The sequence below is a fragment of the Onychostruthus taczanowskii genome, unplaced genomic scaffold (assembly GCF_017590055.1).
Source record: "Onychostruthus taczanowskii isolate IOZ18803 unplaced genomic scaffold, ASM1759005v1 scaffold38, whole genome shotgun sequence".
NCBI classification, from domain to species: Eukaryota; Metazoa; Chordata; class Aves; order Passeriformes; family Passeridae; genus Onychostruthus; species Onychostruthus taczanowskii.
This window is the reverse complement of record NW_024501237.1, coordinates 859,245-882,850: the sequence shown is the minus strand read 5'-3', so window position 1 is coordinate 882,850 and position 23,606 is coordinate 859,245.

The window sequence follows — 23,606 nt, the reverse complement described above, 5'->3', positions numbered from 1 at the left end:
TAAATTTGTAAACTGAACAGTTCAGGCCTTCTGCTTGTAAAAGCATCTACCTACTGTTTGTGAAATCTCCAAGAGTGCTCTGTGTGTGATTTTGTTGTAAGCAAGGTGTGAATTCTTTCTTCTATCAAGAAAAAAACAGGTTTATGCAGCCTGATGTGAAGCTTGCTGGCTTTTGTTTGAACAGGAAGACTGATGAACAGACTTTCTGGAAAGTGAGAAGGTACAGGCAGCATAGCAGATGGATACAAAGTGGTTGAAGTGGCAAGTAAAGTAGGTTTTGTGCCATAAATGACATCTTATGGTATAAGAACTACTCAGATAGGGGTCATTTCTGTGTCATGAGGAAGAGAGAGGTGACTGCATCTGTGCTAAGTCTGCTGTAATTTCTGTTGTTATTGCTGTTATAAATGGGTGTCCTAATTAGAACTGTGGGAATTTATGGGCAGATATGAAAATGTGGTTACTATAGTTACCAGGTGCTCCAGCTCAGTCAGGAAATGTGGCTAATATAATGATAGCCCAAGGGTAAACACATGAGGTAAATGATGAACAAGCCCCCCTGCTTCAGGAGAAAATATTTTTCTTCATACTTTTTGTTAGTTTATTTGCCAAAGTAACATCTACCACTACAATTCCTTTTCTGTCCTTCCCTTTCTTGCAATGGACTGGTTTAGGTTAGACTATGAGGAGTTTTGGGGGAAAGAAAGTGCAGAGTGAAGTAGCATTTAGAGGCGGGATAAAGATCTGTTTGCCTGTCTGTCAAAGCTCTCTGCTAAAATCCCTTCCCATTCCTCTGTACATATGCTAGGCAGCAAGGTGAAATATGTGTATTGTCACAAGTTCAGAAAGAAAACTTTTTTTTTTGTTTTGGTTTTTTTTTTTTGTTTTGTTTTGTTTATGACCCTAATTCCAGTAGTGACCCTTGATCTCATGACAGCCTGTGGGCAGGGAAGGAGCAGAAAGGCAGGGAGACATTGACAGGGAGAAATCCCATTGAGATTTCTCCCAGTCTGAGAAAAATGTCATCTCAGAGGGATCACACCCCACAGGAATGACTGGAGTGGGCTCCTGCTTGGTGCTGCCTACAGTAAGGGTCTACACAGGTTGTCTCATTTGTTAAAAGGAAAGGAAGAATAGTGAAGTCAGACTAATTTCTGCAGCAATTTCTCTGGAGTCAACAAGATGTCACTACTGATTGTTTTGACATAGATTTTTTGGTCCTGAGTAATTACCTGTCCTTTTAGAAAAAGAAAACACAAGAGGAGACAGAAAATCAGAACAGCTAAGGAGAGCTGCTAAAGGAGCTGATCCCCACCACCTTAAAGTGCTGACCATGAGTTGTTCTCTGGTTTTGGAGGGGGCAAAAACCCTGAAGGATCTATATCCTGCTCAACCAGAGATAAACTGCAACTACACTTATCAGTATCCAGCATGTTGCCTGATGTTCCTGGTTGATGGAGACTAAAAGAATTATTGCCCCATGATTCATTAGCTCTCTGTGACTGTAGGGCTGGACTCCAGTGACCCACACACAAGCAGAGCCACAGCTGCAGCAATGAGAAGGTTGGTGTAAGGACTGCCATCAGCCATACAAGTTCCAGATCCTTTCTTGGGGTTGCTGCAGGCTGATGAACATAAATTTTGAAGTTGGAGAATATTGCCTATCCATTTTAGTCTCAGGTACCTTGCTGAAATGCCTTAATCAGGCACGAGGACCTCAGCCTTGAGCCTTAGACAGAAGCTCCAGAGCAGCTGGTTTCCTGCATCCTGGCATTCTGCCTCTCCCTCAGCAAAAATGCAAAAAAGGCTTTGAGTGTGATTGCCTCAGATAGGGTCTTAGCCACAGTCATTGCTGTCTTGATGAACCTGACCATCCTGAATGGTTTAAATTACTCTGGATGATGGATTTTATCCATTAGCAAGAAGGTGATATACCAGCTCTGTCACTGGCCTTCCCACAGGAGATTTAAATGTGCTGAGCTGCAGTGTCTGGGCTTCAACATTAGTGGTACTTTATAAAATAAAGCAAAGTGCACATGAAAACACTTCCAGTTAGGCTGTGTCTCCTTTCTACCCAGAGCTTTTTGGAGTGCTGTGCCAGTGCCAAATACAGTTGAATTAGGTTCTCAGTGGAAGTAACCAGGCAGAAATTACACCTGGACCAATGCAGGCATACGAGATTTTGCTTTGCTGCAGGCATCGCTGTAGCTGCACAGGGCTCATCTGCTATAACCTTCTATGCAGAGAATACTCAGCTCTTCCTCTTGGAAGATGGTCCTGCACTGAGTGTCCTGAGGATGAGTGGAAACCTCATGGACTTTTGTGTAGCCTAGCTGCTGTTCCCTCTTGTGTGCTGCTTGCAGTGAGGCACAGGTTGCCCATCGCAGCTTGTCCTTCCTGCAGTAAGCTTACAGCTTTGTCCAAGCAAAAGAAATAGAAAATACTTAGAAAAAAAAAAGTCTTTCCAAATGGCTAGAAAGGAGGGAGAGAGCAGTTTACATAAGCACTAGTGATGAGAATGGCCTTGCTTATATATTTCTTGGGATGGAAAAGATACCAGTGAAATTAAAACGCCTTTAAAAAAGCCTTAAAAAAGCCTAAGTAATAATAAAACAGCCTTGCCTGCTGTTTTAGTATTACTTAGACTACTGCTCTGCTCTGGCATAGCATATTTCCCCCTCTTTGACTTAAAAAGCTGAAGAAAGCCTCAGTGCCCTGGGAGTTTGGCATTATCAGCATGGTGTTTCTGGGCTGTGCAGTCCTAGCCTGGATGGGACACAAAGGGACAGACAGCATTAATCCAGGTGTTTCCCTGCTCAGTGGAAGTGTTCCAAGCAGACCTTCAGGATTTGTCTTTTCTGGGCCTGTTTTTTGTTTGATCTCTGTATGCCTTAAGAGAATGAGAATCCCATCCTACCCGCTCTTCTGTCTTTTCTGGCTACCTCCTACACTCTGTATTAGTCAAGAACTTCATAGCTTATATGTGCATTTACATTTTTGGTCAGGTTTAAAAATGTTCTGTTTTCCCCCGCACCCAAACTAAAGGAAATTTTAGTCTACTTGTTTGTGTTGGGTTTCAATTTTGCAAATTATTAACTCTTTTGAACTTCTTAGCATCTTGAATGTAAATGAATTCAGCAGCAGCATTGATATGTGCATTTTGCAGGATGCATAGTGAGGGGACAAAATTCTTTAAAAATGCTCAAATAGAGAAATTGTGCTTGGCCACAGAAATTCTCAGTGATCCGTACCCTTGTGACAGTACTGGAGAAATCCCATCTTCCTCACCTCATTAAGACCAAGGGCAACTGCTATGTGCTGAATCTCTGAAAAAATGTGATACTCAGTGCTTCAGACCTCCCTTTCTTTACAAAGGTGATTACACAGACTTCCTCCCTCCACAAATTAATAGTGTTAGAGATACTCTACTCACAAAGCTGCTCTTCTTTTTGCTGCAAGAATACAGCACACAGCCTTTGCCTGGTGATAAGCCTTCCCCTAATTGCCTAGGCTGGTTCCACTGTTTGAATTTTGGATTGGGCAGGTGGCCTGAGCCAATTTTTTATACTTTGACGTTTTAGCAAGGCCCAGCTGCCAGGCTGGGTGAGCTGTGAAAACAGTCTTCTGTAGGGCTTGGCTATTTATCTTAGCCACATCTTGAATGCCAAAACAGTCCAGGAGCATCTAGCTCTCCTGTGGTCTATCAGCCTTTACATAGTGCCATTGCTCAGAACGAAGAGAAACAGAAGCACTTTTCTTCTCTACAGTTTCTATACATTTGCTGTTGCAGAATTTTTTTGAAGGGGCAGTTTACATATTGGCCTGAACAACATTCTATCTGTCTATTTTTCCCTTTGGAAGACAAAATCCAAGAACCCTTCAGTTTTTCAGGACACAGAAAATGTCCTTTTTCTCTGATACCTGAGCTGGTATTATAATACTGTGGGCAAAGTTAAAAGTCAGTAAGACAGATTTGCAGCCTGACAAGTTTTCTGAGTTGGCCTGGAGAGCACGCTGACAAGCCTGATCACTGAAATTGGATAAGTACATATCTCATTTTCACACCTCATGTTAGCACCAGGATAAACAAAACTAATTTTGAAAAGCAGTAGAGCTAGCTGGAAAATGAACTCTCAGCTCTGAAAGTGCTCAAATTTCAACACCTATTGTCACATGACTTCAGACAGAGATAAGGACACTGCAAAGCCCTACCTCACATCTCCTAACATCAGCTTTTCCTCATGTTTGTTGGACCACGTGGATTCTTCAGCTGGAAGATGAAATTCCTATTGAGCATTGCTTTCAAAATCTAGCCAGTTCATGCTGCAGATGTACTTAAAGATCAGTGACGTTGAAAAGCACTGTAAGTCTGGGATGTGATTGTTTGGATGCACAGAATGACACTGACAGAGCCAAGACCTGTACAGGGCTCCTGTGGCCATGGTAAGGACTTTGTGCAATGTAGAAGCTGTTAGGAGATTGAAGAGCAACATTCTTCCTTGCCTTCTGAAAAAATCCTGAAGAACCTCAGGCACAAGCACACTCAGATATCCTTTTTTGCTGTCTCTCCCTTTTGATATATAATTTTAGCATTCTTTTGCCAGTATTAACTGAGTTTAACACAAGAGTGCACAGAAACAATTAAGCTCCTATTGGAAAGGCAGTCAGATGTCAAGAGAGTGAGACCCCATACTGGTCCCACCCAAATAATACCCTGATTGCAGTGAAGCAACATTGTACAGCAGCATTGTGACAGCCAGCCAACAAGGTAGAACTGTGCAGGAATACAAATTGTCAACGATGTTACTTCTCATTGAATAATGACTTGTTTTCAGAAGAGATTATAAAAAAACAAGACAAAACATCTAAATGGTATAAATATCACCTGGGACAGTGCAATAGCATGAAGTAATGCATTTGCATGAGCTATGAAATCAGGCATTTGCTTATGGGTGCATCATAGAATTTCTCCTGAAACACATCAAAATACTTCACTTTCTGTTTGATAAGATTAATGACTACTTAGAGCTCTCTGTAAGCAATAGCCACTGGTGTGTAGCTCTATATTGGGTTGTGCAGTTGCTCCTCTGAACCACAAACCAGCTAACCTTCCCTTATGTGTGCAAATCAGATTAAAATTCAGCAATATAGAGGTACCTAGCACATGATAGCAGACAAAACAGCTGTAAAACCTTAGCCACCTCACTGGGAAATGGAGGAACTGGGAAAGGATTGGTAACTACCACCTGTAGAGATTCCTTTTTCAGATAGTGGTCTGTTTTGGGGGTAGCTTCATGTATGTGATAAAAGGGTAGGACAGTATGGATGGTGATCCTTGAAGAATGGGGCAGCATTTCAATGTTTCAAGTTGCAGAAAGTAAATGGTGGATGGCATGTGAGGAAGTGAGCACTGTCAGGGCTCCCATCAGCTGTGGGCAACATCTGCACTCGTAGATTGAACAGTAGCAGAGAGCAGATTTTGGTTCTCAGGCCAGCTGGCAGGTCTTGACCTTGTCCACACTGTTAAACTCCTTCAGCTGAGCTGCATGCCCACATGGAAGCTGCCTGTTGGACACAGTTCCTGGGTAGTGCTAATGGCAGAATTTGGGAGATGCTTTGCTGGCACAGGCAGCAGCGTGCTGGAGCTGATCAGCAGATGTAATGTAGCCGACTGTCAGCTTCCCGTGCACAAAAGTGGTGTTTGGCATGGTGAATTTGACTTGTGCAGCTCCAGCCCTTCTGTCTGTCTCTGGATTCTTGTGTTTACAGTCTGTTGTTTCAGAGGTCAGAATTATCATACATGCAGAAATTTGGTGAGGTGCAGGAAGCACTTAGCATCTGCAAGTGCCTTAAACTCTTCCCTGACTTTCTGAACCTGACTCAGGCAAATCCTCATTACCCCTATTAATGACATGAGATGCCAGTGGAGGCATGAATTCGGTTTGCAATAGTGACAATTCCTGTTCTGTGAGTCAGACTTGTGTCACTAAGCTGTGACCCTTTGGAGCTGGCAGCCCCTCTGCCACTGGGAAAGGGTAAGTGCTTTAGGAAAGCTTACAGGTAGTGTGGAATAGCATCATCAAGCAGATGGGTTCTGGCTGCCCCAGTCAAACAGTTGTCTTTCAAGACATGTCCTAGATTTTAACCTATTGAACAAAAACACAACAAATCAAATGGAAAATGCGTGGTTCACTGCTCTCAGTTTTGATAGCATCAGGAAGGTCAATCAGAGATTAATGTGTGTAACTGTTTTCTAAGCCTATCTTTAGCTTGGTTTCCAAAGGAAATAGGCTGTATGTAGTAATACTCTTCTGTTTTTTTTTTTTTTTCCTTCCCAATCATTCTTAATCTGAACAAATCTGACAAGCATTTCAATTCTTAGAAGTTTTGTCTATCCCAGTATAGGAGACAGTTTCTGTCAGTGAAGAAAGATGGTACTTAAGCTCAGGGAAAGATGAGCAGGGATTGCACAAGAAAGAGCAGTTCTATTAACACCCCAGCTGAAGGAAGAGCTGCTTCCTGAGTTTTCTCCATCAGCGAAGATCTGTAATAAAATAGGGCTTGAAAATTGCCTTTTGGTTACTCTCCATCACATCTCAGTCTTTTTTTGAGAGTAAACTTGGTTAATGGGACAAGGCTAATAAAAGCTGCTTTGGAAGGTGGTGATATCATCTGGTGGTGATCTTGCTGGTGTTTGCAGCAAGAGCAGTAGCTGCTTGGAAAGGAGGGTGATATCATCTGGCTTTGCTACCTAGGAGCACTACTGCGCAAGCTGTAAAGGGATCCAGCTGCCTGGCCTTGCAAAATGCCATGTGCTCAGAAAACTGCACACTGGAACTTCTTAGTGGTAACAGACAGGAACAAACAGATGTGCTTTGCCTGGAATGAGATATTTTCATGCACAGTATTTTGAAAGTGCCCTGTTAATTCTGTGACTTTTTGTGTTTAATTTAAAATAACAGCCTAAATACAAGGTCAGGGTAACAGAGCTGCATGCAAAACCCCAGATAGCTTTCAGGGAGGGAGAAGGCAGTAGTCAAAGGAATGGTTTATTATCCATTTTTTTCTGAATTTTCTCTTCCTTTGTTTCTTTCCATGTATGCCTCAGCTTTTTCGGTGCCTCCCAACCACCTTCTATTTCTGTCTTTTTTTGTGAATCCCATTGCTGCTCACTTTGCATTTTTTGCCCTCTCTTCCTCCCCATTAGTCTATTATTCCAGATAAATCTCATTTATCTGTTTTCAGCCTTCTTGCTCCATTTAACTCTTGCCTGAGGCTGTTCCTTTTCTTCCCCCACCTTGCTCTGTGTTTTGTCACCTTTGTCTCTGTTGATTGTGCCAGAATTCAAACACCAAGACTCAGGCGGTGCACAGCAGATATCCCTGGGCACTGAAGAGGCCCTTCATTTCATGGCAACTAAAGACAAGCTTGAATATCTGTATTCTGACTAAAACAGTGTTGCATCTTTCCCCATAATGGCCTGACTTTGCTGCAGCCCTAAGGAGAGTGGGGAATTGGGTGTCATTAGGATTAGTTGTCTCAAACTGGAAACAGCAGAGCTGAACTCTGCTGGAGCAGCACTGTACATACCCCAGAGTCATTTGACACAAGCCATGTGTGTTTGCAGCAGGCTGAACCCAGGAATGCTAATGGTGCTCCCGGTCCACCAGAGGCAGTGGAAACGAGCACTTGCTCTCAGCTATTTCACCTTGCTATTATTTTGGACCATTGACTATGAATGAAGTTCAAGCCAAATTGAACACCAATCACCTAAAGCTGCATGTGAAAGGCTCAGATGAATTAGCAGTAGAGCCTCTAGCCTCACACAGTTTAAGTGAGCCATCATTGCATATCTGCCCCGAAATGCCAGCGCTGCTCCTCCTTCCTCCCTGTTGCTGCACACTTTAGAGCGCACAGCCTTGGCAAGGCTGCATTGCCACCCTGCACTCAAACGCTGCCTGTATGGATTACCTTCCTCTGTGGCACTTTGTGAGCAAGCAGAGCACCTGCTGACAACGAATAGGAGTGTGACAGTGGGGACTGGTGTTTGTTCTGTCTCTAGCAGCACACAGGTAGCCACGGGGAGTCCCTTCTGCATTGTCTTCCACTGGACCTTTCTCTTTCACATCCAAGGAAGGCTCCTTCTAATGAGTACTCATCAGAGTACCCACTCATCAAGTTGCAGGAAGGCTCTGAAATTACAGGATCAGCCAGAAAGCTTCCAGTAAAAAGAGATACAGGAGCTTGCATGGCAAATGTTAGAGGCCTGGCTTCTCTTCCAGACGCCGAAGCTGCGTGGCTTTTTGTGTCTGTCCGTAATCAGGAGCAGGAAAGGGACTCTCCTCTCTAATTGTCCATCTAATTTTCTTTAATTGAGGAAATGGCTCTTTTTGTGAATATTTCTTTCCATTGAGCAGGTTAGAGGGACTGCTTTGGGCATCTTGTGCAGTGCTTGAATGAATGGGAGGAAAAGTGCCTCTGGATGAATGGCATTTATTCATTGCCTCCTCCTTGAGAGGAAGGTTAGTGTATCACAGCATGATTAAGGGCAAGAAAATCTTACTCTAAATCAGAGAAAGATTGGGAAGAAATTAAAATTTACTTCCTCAGGCCGCATATATTTTTTTTCTCACTGCTGTCTTTCCTCCATCACCGAGCTCTGGCACTGTTGGCATGTACAATCTAATGGGTACACCAGGGCCAGCAGCGTGATGGATTTCAATGTCACAGAGGGACTACTGAGTGAAGCACATGAGTGGAAAAAAGAGAAAATAAAAGATCCTTGGATTTCATTGCACAAATAAATGTCAGAATGAAACAGGTCTGGCGTGACTTCAGCTCCCTGCTACCCAAAGTCAATCACACTGAAATGCTCATACAAGCAAGAAATACTGTACTGCTCTGGTGCAGGTGAAATATTGGGTCTAGAATACACCTTTTTGACCACTTCAATGCTGCCTAAAACTTAAGAATAGTCTTAGCAGCACTTCAGTGGAAGCTGGAACTGTTCACCCAATCTCACAGCAAGGGTAATTAGTACTGCAGTTTGTCAAGCCTGGGTTGGAGGGGTGATGCTGAGCTGTGGGACCCCAGCTGAAGCTTTCCTCACCCCCTTTAAGTGCTGTGCATTGAATACAAGAGGTGTGTGTCTTACACTGTGCCATCACCAATCCTCAGCCTATATTTTTTTGTGCAGCACAGGTCCATAGTCCCCGTGGTGAGCCAAGGTGTCCCCACCTGTTACAGCTAGGACCTCGGAGAGCAGGAGCACAGCTCTCAAAGGAAAGGCAGAGGTGACTTGGCAGCTCCGTGTGTTGCTGGCTGAAATGGAGGTAAGGGATGGTTGTAGAATTTAGCAAATTCAGGTCATCAACATGTGACCCCTCCAGATATGCTGTTTGCACTGCTGCTGTGTGACAGCAGCTCAGGTCAGCTCTTCTCAGTAAAGATTTAGCCTGGACTTATTTGACTCAGGAGACCAGCTATTGCTGTTTAACGGATTTTACTGAAAATCCAGTAAGTAGGAAAAGGCTGGGTTTGCTTTGCTTCATCCTTTTTCCTCACCATTTCCCACAGGCAAGCTCTCATATCATTTTGAGCAAAACGCTGTCTCTTCAAGGTAAATGAAAAAAAACAAAGTTTAGAAGTACAAAAATCTTTCTTTGTGGAATAAATACCCTTTAAGAACCACCAAAATATTTTTGAGATTTTAATCACAGAATCATAGAATATTTGACTTGAAAGGGACCCACTAGGATAATCAAATTCCAGCCCCCAGCCCTGCACAGGACAACCCAAAAATCATATCCAAGAGCATTGTGAAAATACTTTTTGAGCTCTGTCAGGCTTGATTCTGTGATCACTGCCCTGGGGAGCCTGTTCCAGTGCCCAACCACCTTCTGCTGAAGAATCTTTTCCTAATATCCAGTCTGAACTCCCCTGACAAAACTTCAGACCTTTCCCTCAGGTCCTGTCACTGTCACCACAGAGCAGAGATCAGTGTCTGCCCCTCCTCTTCCCCTCATGAGGAAGCTGTAACTGCAGTGAGGTCTCCCCTTGGTCTCCTCTTCTCCAGGCTGAACAGATGCAGTGACCTCAGCCAGTCCTTGTATGGCTTTCCCTCTCACCACCTTCATTGCCCTCTTTTGGAATATCTCTGGCAGTTTAATACCTTCCTTACACTGTGGCACCCAGAACCGCCCCAGCACTGGAGGTGAGGCTGCCCCAGTACAGAGCAGAGCAGGACAATCCTCTCCCTTGCCCAGCTGGTGATGCTGTGCCTGATGCCCCCAGGGACACACCAAGGCTGGAAGAGACCTTTAAGATCACCAAGTGCAGCTGTGCCCTCAGCATTGCCACTGTAGCCCTTAAACCACTAAATCACATCATTCAGTGCCAGACCCAGACACCTCTTAAACACCTCTCTGCGGGGCCTCTCTGCCTTTTAGTGATAATATTGCTTGTTACAGCACAATCTCTTGTGCTTGTAGTGACTTTCCAGAAGCTGCAAAAAGCACAAAGCAGCAAAATATTCACTAAGTATCCTGGCAAAGGGTACACTTGTGATCAGGTCTAGATAGCAAAGATGTTTTCTTCCTTCATTAGTCTCTCCATTTCTGCAGGCACTACAAGGTGGCTTAGCACATCCACTGTTGTGGGGAAATAGTCTAATCTTTATTTGCCAAAATGATAGCTTGAAACTAGAAACTAGCCCAAGAGGCATCATGTCAATTGAACAAATAATCCTGACAGTTTCCATGGCTCCTGCAAGGTTTTTCTTATTTAAAATAATAATAATAATAAAGCTGAAAGCAAGCGTTGAATCTTTGTGTAACCCAGTGAGGGCACAGACAGTAAAATTGCTTTATATGTGTCCCTCTCTTGCCCTTATCTTCCTTCAAAGTATCAAAAAAAAAAACAAAACAAAACACAAAAAACAAGAAAACAAGAGGAAAGCAAAAAAACCAAATACTTTATAGACCATATAAAGTAACACAGGATCATGATGCTGTTTCTCTCACTGATGCCAGGCTGCAATGTAAAGTGAGGGCTGTGTCCTGTGTGTAGCTTTTGAGCTGCTACTTGACAATTTGGTTTAGTTAATGTGGTACAGATGTCTGGAGTTACTTGTACAGTAATGCCCTTGGGAGCTGTTTCATGCAGAATACTACAGTATAAAGTCAAGTCATGAACCATAGAGAATGGAAATCCCAGCTCTTAAGTGTCATTAGTACGAAGCCTTAATGTAGAACAAAACTGTATGAATAACATTGTTTGTTTGTTTGGGTTTTTTTCCTTCTGGTATATAGGACAAAAATGGGAAACAAGGTAATTAAAAGCTCCAGTTCTTATTGAAGAAAAGACAACCCCAGGGTGTTGAAAGAACTTTATTTGACTTAAATAACTGAATTTTTTTAGTTTTAAACATGTAATTTATCTCAAAATTAAAATTCTACTTGCAGTGATAGAAGCATTGAGTGGAAAGCAACCTCCTAACTCTTTAAATGGGACTTAAAAAATGGAGACTTGAAGAGCTCACCCCTCTCTTCTTTCCTCTGTGTCTAGTTTCAGTCAACACCATGAATTTGCCACATTGACTGTATGGGATATCTGAGAGGGCCTGGCATTTTTAGGAAAAGTGTGGTGTATCACAGAAGGCATCCTTTCGAAAGGCCTTGTAATCACCTGGTTATACCTTTAAAGTAATAATCTTCTCAGTTTCTTTGACTGTACATTTATTCTTCTTGTTCTTTCCTTTCAAAGATAAAAATCCATTAATAACATGTACACACTATATGGGGACAGAGAAATAGCTTCCCATGAGGTCTTGAAATCCTTCATAAAGTGTTTCCCCTCAAGCTGTCTGATGGTGTTTTGCTGGGATTATTTTTTGCTGTCTGTAACATCATTGCTGCTGAGTCCCTGGATGCCTCAAATGTGGCACTCTGGGACATGACAGGTGAGGGGATATTTCATGCTTTACTGGAAGCTGTTTTGGTGTGAAAAGAAATGGGCCAGATTTACCTGTTTCTAGTATTTTATGATCCTGTGTATAGGAAAAGAGGTTGTTGACAGCACAGCCCAAGACAAAAATATGTTCCTCAGGAGTGCATCCCTTCAACATTGGGCAAGAGCAGGACTGAGGACATTTCCATAGACTTGGTAACAAATTAACTTCAGAAGATATGTTATGCCTATGCTTCTGTTCTTCATCAGTGGAGAAACTTTAAAGATAGTTTGGTTATTTGTTTTAAAATCTGAATTGGGGCAGAAGTTACTCTGGCATAAATGTCGAGCTGGGAGGAGTTTTTAGGATGGTCCCTTATGTTTCTTCTATTTCCTGAACAATTTTTAGCAGAGTTGTCAACTGATTCTGTGGCAAAAAGCACAAAATTAGGATATCACAGTGCTTAATTTGCAGCTGATCTGAAGTGTCTCCTTCATTTCTGGTAATGAAAGTCAGTGAGTTTTCCCACATTTTCGGTTTCATTAGGTGATCCTTAGTGCCCTGGGAGGCAGGCTTCCAACCATCAATCCTCTAGAAATAGTGAGGTTCAATTTGTCACCTAGATGCAGCTCTAGCAGTAGCTTCTTTGCTTTTTTTTTTTTTTTTTTTTGTGACAAGATGGCATCTTCACTTGTGGGGAAAAAAAAAACTGGAATGGCAGTGCAGAAGGGAATCAAACTTGCAGTTTGTACTTACGGACAAATGTCAGTAGAGTGACATCTTTTTCACTGGTGGCAAATGAAAGGTAAATATTGTAAGTGATGGGTTTGTCTGAATGGCTGAAATGAAGCTTTGCTCTGACTCTCCAATGTGGCTTTACTTCCAGGCAGAGGAAACCTTGACCCACCCTGAGAGGTGCACCAAAAACAACTTAGGAGATTGCAAGGAAAGCCAGCCTCAAAAGTGTGGATTGGTCACTCCTAGGTCACTTCCACAAAGAGGAACAGTAGTCAGAAGGTGCTGCTAGTGTTTGAGGGGATGGATTGCCTGTGAGCATCTTATCACTGCTTTGTTGGGTCCAGTGCTGATCTGTGGCTGTTACAGCCTTACAAAATTCTTCCAGCAGCACTAGAGCAGTTTGAGTGGCTTTGAAAAGAGATAGTAGAGCATTACTGTCTTTGTTTGGCATGTGTCTGTGGAACAGCTTGCATCCACAACCAGATCATTTCATTTACTTGCTTTCAGTCCATGTTCTCATCTCTTTAAAATGGGCACTATAATGCTGTCTCATTATGCACAGACTTTATGGGAGAGGTTCAGTAATCATTATGAAAAGGTCAGATGCTTCTGTGAAGGGCACCTATAAATGAGTCTATAAATAAATAGTCTGGAAGCCTTTAGGAGAGGATAACAACTTATTTATCTTTTATCCTGCTGGTTGCAGGGGATGTATAAAAGCAAAAGCATACTGCTAATTAGTTTAATGCTGGAATTTTTGTTAGGGTGCACTGAGAGACTGCTGGGTGTAGCAGTTGGCTTGATGTGACACCTGACCAGCACTTGGCTCATACCAATGCACAGTGTGGCTCCACGAGATCTGTGCTGAGCCTCACTGGGAACTGTGTTTCTTAATTGGGAAAGGATTGTGTTTATTGAGATGATACACGCTGCTAAATATATTATCAGCAACTCCGTGGCACTGCTTTTTTCCACTTGGCTTAGAGGAGAAAAGTAACTCTTAGTAATGCTTTTTATTGACTAGTCTGAGTGCTGCTGGTTGTTTGGTTAGCATTCAAAAATGTCAGCTCTGGACTTGAAGCTGTCTAGCAAAAAGCTGGTTTCATTCCACACTGCAGTCGTGTTTAAGGCAGGTAGCAGGAAACACCTCGTTTTCCTTAGGGTCATCATATGGGACAGGACCCTCCTGATGTGCCTGTATACCAGTGGGATGGATACTTTTGTTTGCCACCTGCCTGTGCAACAGGATTTGGCTGCAACAGACAGGTCCAGGGTGGAGCACAGAGACAATTCTGTGGGGTGGCAAGAGACGGGGGAAGTCCTGGGTGACTGAGGGGATGCCTCTTTGCAAGGCTTGACCCTTGGGCAGCTTGTTTAATTGCTTCAGTATTGCTTAGCTTTTTGTCACATGAGGTTCAGCACTTCCAGCTGCAGAGGAGCTGGCTGAGGTTTTCAGAGTCTCTGGCACACAATCCTTAACATACAGCTCCTTAGGAGATCCATCTGATTCCTTGATCTCTGGCTGCAGACTGAAGCACAGAAGAAACACTTGAACTTGACTGTAGGACAAAGAGTGCCCCCTTCCTTTTCCCTCTGACTAAGGAGACTGGACTTACAAAGGGTGTTTTCAGTCCCAAATAATTTTGGTGCTTCTGAATCCAGTCTGCTCCAGGTTGCAAATCTGCTTAGTTCTCTGGTTCTTCCCTGTGTCCCATAGTTTAATGGCAGGTAGAAGAAGTCAGTTATTCGTTGCCCTACCCTTATCTCTGCTCTGGAAGAACTGAGGTAGGCTGCATGTTTATTTTAAATCTGATTTAATTATCTGAGTTAAAAGACTGGCCTTTTCCCTTGACAGCCTGATCCCAGCTGGGCTTGTTTTTATCAGCAGTCTGAATGGAATAGGGCTCAAACACTCTGTGGCTTCATGACAGACAGTCTCATTTCTCTCTGCTGGGCTTGAACAGGATGGTATTGCGCATTGCACTCTTTGCAGGTGGGATTTTAATGATTGCAACCTTTCTCCTGTTGTAGCCGTTCCCTTCAGAGAGGTGGGAAACACATGCATCTGTCCAAGAAGAGAAAGAGCAGAGACTGCTTAAAAAGGGAAATGCCCTGATGTACTAGGAAAAAAAAGTGAAGCTGCAAACTTTGTTCCTCAGTGGAAGATGACCAATCCCAGGAAGGCAGATTTGGTAAGCAGCTCTTTCTGTCTTCAGACCACTGTCTCACTGAGTAGCTCAGCCTACAAATTGTTCTCCTGCTCTGGCATTTGCACTAGTTTGATTATGCTGGAGAGAATTGCAGGGCAGCCCTTTTCTCTGATGGCACCTTTAGACACTTCAGCCCAAGAAACAGGAGTACACTCTCTCCAAAAGCATAAAGGCCCTGGGAGCTACAGCAAAAGATGCAGCTGAAGAGCACCTGCATTCAGGAAGGTTCCCAGCTGGTGCTAGAGGAAAGAATTAAGCAATGTGTTAGCACATTGCAGATTAGTCAAGCATCTGTCTGGCCCTCCTGAGCACCCAGGACAAGCTTATGGTTAGGGTTCAATTTCTACAGAGGGGCATTGCCTGAATGGAGGTAGCTGTATGTATTAATTGAGCCACATGGGAGTGGTTCCATTGGCACACCCAGCAGAGCAGCTTTATTCAGTGTCAGGTACAGGAATATCCGCTGGATTTCTCACTTTGCTAGAAGAACACAGGGGTGAGAAGAGCCTAAGCTTGGGCTCTAGAAAGCTGGGCACTGCCCACTGTGTGTTGCCTTTCAGTGAGATAAAGGACTGCATCTTCAGACTCCATCTCCATCTTGAGAATCATCTGGTTGTTTGACCTCTTTCTTTTTCCCTGGAAGTCTTCTCTTCTCCTCCAATCCCCCTGCCCCAACCTAAGCCTTTCTCTCATAAGAGACTTCTCCGTTGTACTTCATGCCAGCCTTCTGAAGATTGTTGAGCCATGTATGAGATGGGGCAAGCTGAAGAAGAGCACAGATGGCAACTTTCCAGATGAATACATCACCAGGTTCCTTAGACTCTTACAGCAGTTCTCTCTTTCTCACAGTGTGTTGTCTGTTTCTCCTGCAGCTTATTCTTAGCCCAGAGGAATAACTTTTCTTTGCAACTTTAATCATCACTGATGATCTTTGCTAGAGGGAAACAATACATTTTTGCAAGAAAAGTAAAAGGTGCTCTGGTGACCACTAGAATAGACTTTCCTTTCAAGCAGAGCAAAACATTTTTGTCAACCTGAGGCTGCTTTACTTTGGGAATCTCTAATGACGGGGTTTACAGTCTTTGCTAGCTAAAATATTGTCAGTTCTTCAGGCTCACTTTCAGGCATTAGTATATGTGTAAATGAGAGTTTTCCAGACCAAACTTCACACCATATAAAAGTATATAGAGCCAGGGTTAGACAGGCCATAGAAATAGCTAGACTTTCATTTACAGTGTGCTATAGTTGTAAGGATCATTCATTCAAGCCCAAATTTTGGCTATTTTCATTACTGCCCAGGTGCTCTCCAGGAAAATTTTCACCTAAGAATTTCACCTAAAAAGCTACTGAGTTAATATATGTGTATCTAATTATTTCCCCTAGTAAGCTAGTGAAATAAGAGCAGTTTCCTCAACATCTTTCCCGTGTGAAGTTTTTTTTCCTGTAATATCAGCAAGACACTTCATTACTCTTGGTTTATGTTTCCTCCTTTTGAAACAGGCATTAAAGGGTTGGCTCACTAGGCAGATTTGTAGCAAGGATAAATTCAGCTATACACATGAAGATGGCAGATATTGAACAAGGAATTGCCATCCCAGATCAGTATCTCACTGTCCAAGCTGTGGGCTGGCTATGGGAGTTGCCAAGTAGCTCCCATCAGCCAAAGTATCCTTAAATAAATGATAATATTTTTTTGTGTCAAGTTAAAAGATGATCCATTTGGTGTTGGCTGGCATTTATATTTGCAGTCCTTTCAATTTTTAAGAAGGAATTTTTTTTTTTTTACATTTACTAATGGAGGAGAAGTGGGGATATTTGTTCTACAAGTGCCTGCTCTAGATGGAATATTTAATCTCTATTTATATTTCTTCTTTCTACAATGGGCACAGATATTTTTGTCTCATTATTCATAGACTTCAGAGGATTAGATAAGCAATAACGGTGAACAGGCCAGATTTCTTATTTAGAGGTTCCAGATCAACAAGGCAATGAATAAATAGGACAAACAGATTTAGCCAAGGCTTACAGTGTATTAACTTCATCTCATTTCTCATTAGTTTGGTATCGAGCTTGTCTTGCAGTCTGCTGCAGTCATACTGTGTATAAAAATCTGCTCTCAAAAGCAAGTTGGTAGGTTCTGGGATTTATTAATATTGATGGCTGAATGAGGCTCCCGAGTGTGTCATGACATTTCACACTGGAAAAGAAGAAAGTTGCAGCAGCTGTGCAGCATCCCAAGATCCCTTGCCACCAGCCTTTTTTCCCCTACTGTTCAGCCTTTCTTTTCCACCTTACTGAGGACAAAGATGTCTTTCTTTTTTTCATGGGTTTGAACCTGCTTGGGAAATAAACATTCTGCATACATAATGACTAATAGCTAACTGTTAATTTTAGGCTATTATTGTAAAAAACCGCACCTCTTACAAGTGTTTTTATGCTGTGCCCTCAGGCATGGTCAGAGGTTATGCTCTTCCATGTCTTGGATGGAAGCGTCAGAGCTGTAATGGCTCAGTTCTGTGAATTAGCTGCTCAAATTCTTTCTCAGTCCTGGAAATAAAAAATAGATATGTCTTGTGTCTCTAAGAAGTGAAGCACACCCTTCTCTCTCTGGGAAGATCATCAGGTTTAAGAGAACAAAGCAGAAGGTATTTGCATGTATCTTGCACACTTACTGAAATGGAAGTGACACTGTTCTTAAAAGCACAGGTGTAGAGAGCAATCCAGGCTATTGATTTTTGAACCAAGCCCTTTTGTTCCAAGGGAGAAAGTAATTCATTCTTACGTTAGACTGTGGTTACATTAGATATTGGAAATTTGTATAGCAAGACAAAAATAATTGCTGCCCTAAAACTTATATAAGTCTGTATCTTCCCTGGAAAAATGCCTGGGTAGCTGCAAATTGGTGACATCACATCAGCTCTGAGCAGGAATTGTCCCAAAAGAGGGTTCTTGAGTGCTTTGTCATGCAAGTTTGCAGTTTGGACAGGAGCAGCTGAACAGTGGTCACTGTCTGACAACTGCCTGTGCTGCAGCTTTCGCCTGTAATGAGCAAGTCAGAGTGTTTTGTATTTTTGTGTTTATGTGTGTGTCTGTCTCAACAGCTCTTGCAACATTGCCTTGCTGTGGAAATTTGCTGTTACAACAAACGCTGTGCTAACTGGTGATGAGATGTTTTAGGAAGCAGCTCTGCATGTACTATGATTAATGAACAGAAGGGCTATTTCATAGTGCTTCTTGGGGAGAAAAAAGAAGTCCTGCTTCCCCTCATTGTCTCTATTTTTTAAATGGGTTGTCTTTTGTCGGAACCCAGGACACCCCTCTGGGTGCCATGGATGACACGTGCCCCTGGCAGCGGGCTGGAGAGTCCTGGCAGGAAGCCAAAGACACTGGGGATTTTGATCTTAACCCATGGAGCAAATTACCAACCTTGTATGAAGAATTACAAGTCACAAAAGTTAAAGTAGAGTGATAATGAATTAATCACAGGCTGAGAAGTGGAATTTTGGGGATTTTTAGGGGTCTAGGAGGCAAGATGGAGGTATTTGGGTGTTCTTCTATTCTTCTTCCTTCTTCTTCCTAGTCTCCATCTTCTTGGTGATGGTGGCACATTTGGATTAGTTTAGAGTAGAAGTAGGCAGTCTAACATAGGTGATAGGTATTGGAAAATAATTGTAAATAAAGTACATGTGGTTCATAGTATAAAATGTAGACACCAGCCCGGGGGTGGGCAGTGTGTGCCCTTGACAGACGGGCAGCGCAGACCTCTGCGGGTCTGAGTGAAAATATTTTGGATAAGAGACAACAAACAACCTTGTGAACCAGAGTTAAAGAATCCCGACTCTTTCTTCAACCATTGGGCTGGGAAAAAAGACTCTTGGAGTAATCCTGAACACAGGGAACCTGAGAGTCTTTATTTCTTCTTAGTTTGCTGTTTTGTTGGGGTTTTTTGTGGGGGTTTTTTTGTTGTTGTTTCGTTTTGGGTTTTTTGTTGGTTTTGGGGATTTTTGTTGTTGTGGGTTTTTTGGGGTTTTTTGGTTTTTTTTTTTTTTTTTTTTGTTTGTTTTGTTTTGTTTTGTTTTTTGTTTTTCTGACTGCTAGACCACCAGAGCAGCCCAGCATTTGGGAAATTTTCCCAGAATATATTGACACAATCAGCTTTTTGTCTGTCAGCATCCAGAGCTGCTCTGCTGGGAAGGGAAAGGGACCTGCTTATTATTCACTGATAGTTTGTTGAATGCTTAGAGGCGATGATTCCCAATTTTCTCTTCACTTAACTCCTTCATTTATTCTTCTGGGGAGAAAGCAATACTGTTTGGGAGATACAAAGGGGGTCTAATGGGATAGAGTTGGGATAGTTCTTTTCTCCTTAGCAGTGTGGGCTGCACAAACTTAATATCTGTGGCTGGCTGACAAAAAAAGTGGTCTGGTTGTCTCCTCCTATAAGAAATACTGTCTGGATCCAGAGAGAGAGAGAGAGAGTGGCATTTGTTGACCCCTCTTGTCACACCTCTGTGTGCTTGTATGCTTGTGTCTGTCCCCTCTTAATTACAATTAAACCCAGTGCCTGGATGCAACCCAAGAGTCTCACGCGCGCTCCTGTGAATTTCATGAAAATAGGTGTCCAGATGGAAAACAACTGCCCTGCTGAGGGAAGGCCATCCAAATTCGTGCTGTGTTAGACTCTGGGGAAACCACATCGTGGAGCTTCTCGGGTCATAGGATACATTAGCTCTGTTGAACTCAAAAACCTACCTGTTGGGAGTGTTTGGTTTTCAGACTGCCAACAAACCTCGAAAATCAATTAGTCGTGCAGCTTTACTTGCAGTACATATTTTCCTGCTGTTCACAGGTAGAAGCTATTTTATATTATCCCTAATTAGTTTTACATTCAGCTTTCCCTGCTGGCTAAGGCAGACATTGCTTTGTGTACAGGAATTAGATCCCAGGTACCTTCTGAGTTTTTCAAACCCGCTGTAAACCTCTCTGAATATCTGCAATGGTATTTGTTTGGGTCTGGCACGCTTGATGGAGGACGAGCAAGTCTGACAACTGCATAGTCTCCCTCAAAACCTTTGGCATTGCACTGGGGGTAAGCATAAATCTACTTCTTCTTCCTGTGGCCAGAGCTCAATATTTCTTAGATTCAAATGGATCTTCACAGTTCAGCTCAAATGTGTTTAATACATTGTATTTATACCTATTGGTGCATGCACATGCATTGCAATCTGTTGTAAGATTGATCCAGGACTTTACATTTCTTAATGTTAAGCATTTTCCTTTGATGTAGAGAAGGGAAAACCTTCTGTGGTGTGTGAGGCGTGGCTGTTTCACAATAGGGAAATGATGCAAGGCTGGGGGCTAATTTTCCAGCACTTATCATGGCAATAAAGTTTGGATAACCGAAGGAAAATTCACCATCCTGTGGCTGTGTCTTTTGCAGACAATTGTTCTGCTAAGGAAGGTGGCATAGAGAATGCTCCCACTTATTCTGATGTTTTCCCCAAAACCATACCCACTAGTTTCTTTATTTGCCAGGCTCTTAAGGTTTCTTAGCGGATCCTCCCCATCACCTCTTACTGTCCTCCTGCCATTTGCTCCACTTGTTCCTCATCTCCCTACATCTTTTTTGCTCTCAGAAAACCATCCTCAGTTTTCTGTTCCTAATTCCATCTCTCTGCAAGTAGTTTCCTGGGAAGGAGAAGGCACATTTTGAGGTTGGTGCTAAGCTGCCCAGTGGCTGCCCAGTTGCTTGACAGAGCACAAGACATGGGGAATTGCTGAACTCTTCTACTCAGCCCTGATTTTCACAGTTTGCTCCAATTCATCTGAGATTTCTACCCTCCCTTCCAACTCAGTTGAAACCAGGCAAGCAACACAAATGCTGTTACAAGGAACCTTTGAGACAGGCACAGTCCAGCCATGCAAACACACACTTAGAAAACCAGGGTCAGAAATATGTTGTTCCACATAAAGAGTAAGATCATAATAGGCTGATCTCACCCCAGCAGAGTGATCACATTCAGGGTGGTGTGTGAGAGCAAAATTGGAAGCTCTGGCTCTATCTCTGCCCTGTCCAGTGGCTATCCTAGAAGCAGATAATTTGGTAATTTCATTCTTAAAACTTCAGCTCCCCTAAATGACCTTTAAAATTTGTTTGCTTCATTTACCTAGGTTTTAAGAGATTATGCTCAAGTAATGCTTTGCCACATTTAAATTTTTGTTGTATTTAAATGTAGTGTGTAATTATTGTCTATATTAAATAATAGCAGCAACATCTGAAATTATTAATCAACAAAAGATGACTGATAATGCATGTTAAGTTCTCCCTGTATTTTGGATCATTTATCTCCCAGGTAACATAAGAAGAATGTTAAATCCTGCTGGAACATATTCCTCAACTGATGTAAATCGGCAAATGTACAGCAGCTGAATTTCTGGCCCATTATGTTTTCTATGAAAGATTTCTTTGCCTTTTGAGTATTAATTATCCATGATTCTTTTACTTTTCTTGTTTTCTGCCTTTGCAGGTGCTGCTAATTCTCTCAATTTCTTCCAGAAATGGGAAAATTTATCTAAATTAGGAAATGTGATCTTCCTTTCTTCAGTAAGCTGCATTTTCATTTTTGGCATCCATATTTAAGTCCTAGTGCACATAGAGATGTGAATGTTGTGGGTTTTACTGCTGACAGTTTTAAATCCTACCATGCATCAGCTGCATAGACAGCTTAACCCTTTCTTGCTCTAGCAGGAGGCCATGTGTTATTTTGCAAAAGATGACAGTGTTACACACTGCACAGATGTTTCTGGCAACAAACTGCCACCATCTTCAAGTCCTACCATTAAATCAGGTAATAAATGATGTAGCAAGACTGGATGCTGGAGAGGGGATGAAGGGAAGGCCCAGAGTCCCTTACCTCCCAGTCCACTGGCAATGGTAGATGTTCCAAAAGCTCCAACCCAAAGGGACGCAGTTGAAGAGTTCCTTTTCCTTTCCCTGATTCCCTCTTCAGAAAAGCTCAGGGTGAAGCCCACGATTTCTGAGCTCTGGAATGACTTCCCATGTCCTGCTGCTGTACGTGAGGGACATTTCAAACACAAGTGGGTTGTATGCCAGGGCAAGGAATATGCTGCTCCAGAGGAATTCATCACTGATGACCTGCATCCAGCAGTCATGATTGGAGCCCCAGCCACGGGAGAGACCCCCCTCTCCATGAGCCTGTGTGTGTGCTATTTGCCACCTCTCAGTGTTTCCCTCAGGAGCTGCAGCCTGCCTGGAACAGGGGAGAGGGTTCATCCTTCCATCTCTACAAGAGTTTAATTGGAAGGGAATTGTCTTTGACTTAATTTCTTCTCTTGTCTCCACTCAAGCCTAGTGGATCAAAAGAAAAGCAAATTGAAAGATAGTATTTTGGATGTGCTCTATTTCAAAGTTGAACATGAATAATCTTTCATGCCTCTGACTCAATGTCTGTATCATTTTTGTCACGAAAGTCTTGAAACAATGAGTATTTCTTGTGTGACAAAAAGAATTTACTTTTCATCAAGAGAGGAAACCTGAGTGATGCTCTCACAGTACTAGAACACAGCTACTAATTATCTCATGTTATCAAACTTGACATTATCCTTTAGATTAAAATACCATATGTTTTATTTTATAATGAGAGGGCAAAGAACCAGTTACTACAAAAAATTAAGCTACTGCATGTTGGGTGGCACTATATAGCAGGGTTTATTCACACAGAAATTCAATTGGCTGATTAGTAGATTAATGGTTAATGCAATTTAATATAAAACCTGTCTCTTTTTTCTTTCATCTTCTTTTCTTTCATTGTTATTTTGAATTATAGCACTAGAAAAGAATTTTTCAAGTGGTTAACTTAAGTTTTCTTTCCAACATCTCTATTTGTGAAGAAATGAATTCAAAGATTCTGTTTTCTTTTTAGTGTTTGTGAAAATGAAGGATAGTTGTGCCTGCACTACAAGAAGGGTGATTTAGGTAAATGTCTCTGAGGCGGCTTGAGTCAATGTAGCTTAGACTTGCCCTGAAATTCTCAATTGCTTTGCTGCAAACCTTCCCAAGAGAAAAGATTTACACTTGCTGAGCTGTATTGGAGAAGAAGGTAGTTTTGTTGGTGTCCTACATAATGGCTGACAAAAAGGGTAGAGAAAAATGCTACATTGAACCACATCAATGGGGAGGAAAAAATATTCACTCACTTTTTCTCCACATGTTCAGTCTAGCAGTGATGGATGTCAGTTGTCTTCTCTAAAATTCACATCAGACTTACCCAAGAAATCTATAAGGATTTTTTTTTATTGATGGTTTTCCGAGAATTCCTCATTTTCAAAACACACAGGAGAGATTTTTCCCCAACTTCTTGAGTGCAGATACTAGAGCCCTACATTTTGGCTGATACATTGGTAGAATAAATGCCCAGGTCTACATTCAGCCCTATCTTAGGAAGGTCTAAGTATAAATTTATAGATGGAAAGACAACCCAAAAAATCCCACCTACTTCTCTGGCATTCAAACCGTACTGTCCTGAGAATGTGCTCCAGATCTGCGCCATGGAACATAGGGGAAGGCAAAGTTCTGAGACAAAATAAAGGGAGAAGATGCAAGGGTAAATGCTGTTTTTCCATTACCATGGCACTTACTCATAGATTGGGAGAAATAAGTTGCGCCTGCTCTTGGAACAGAGCCATTCCTT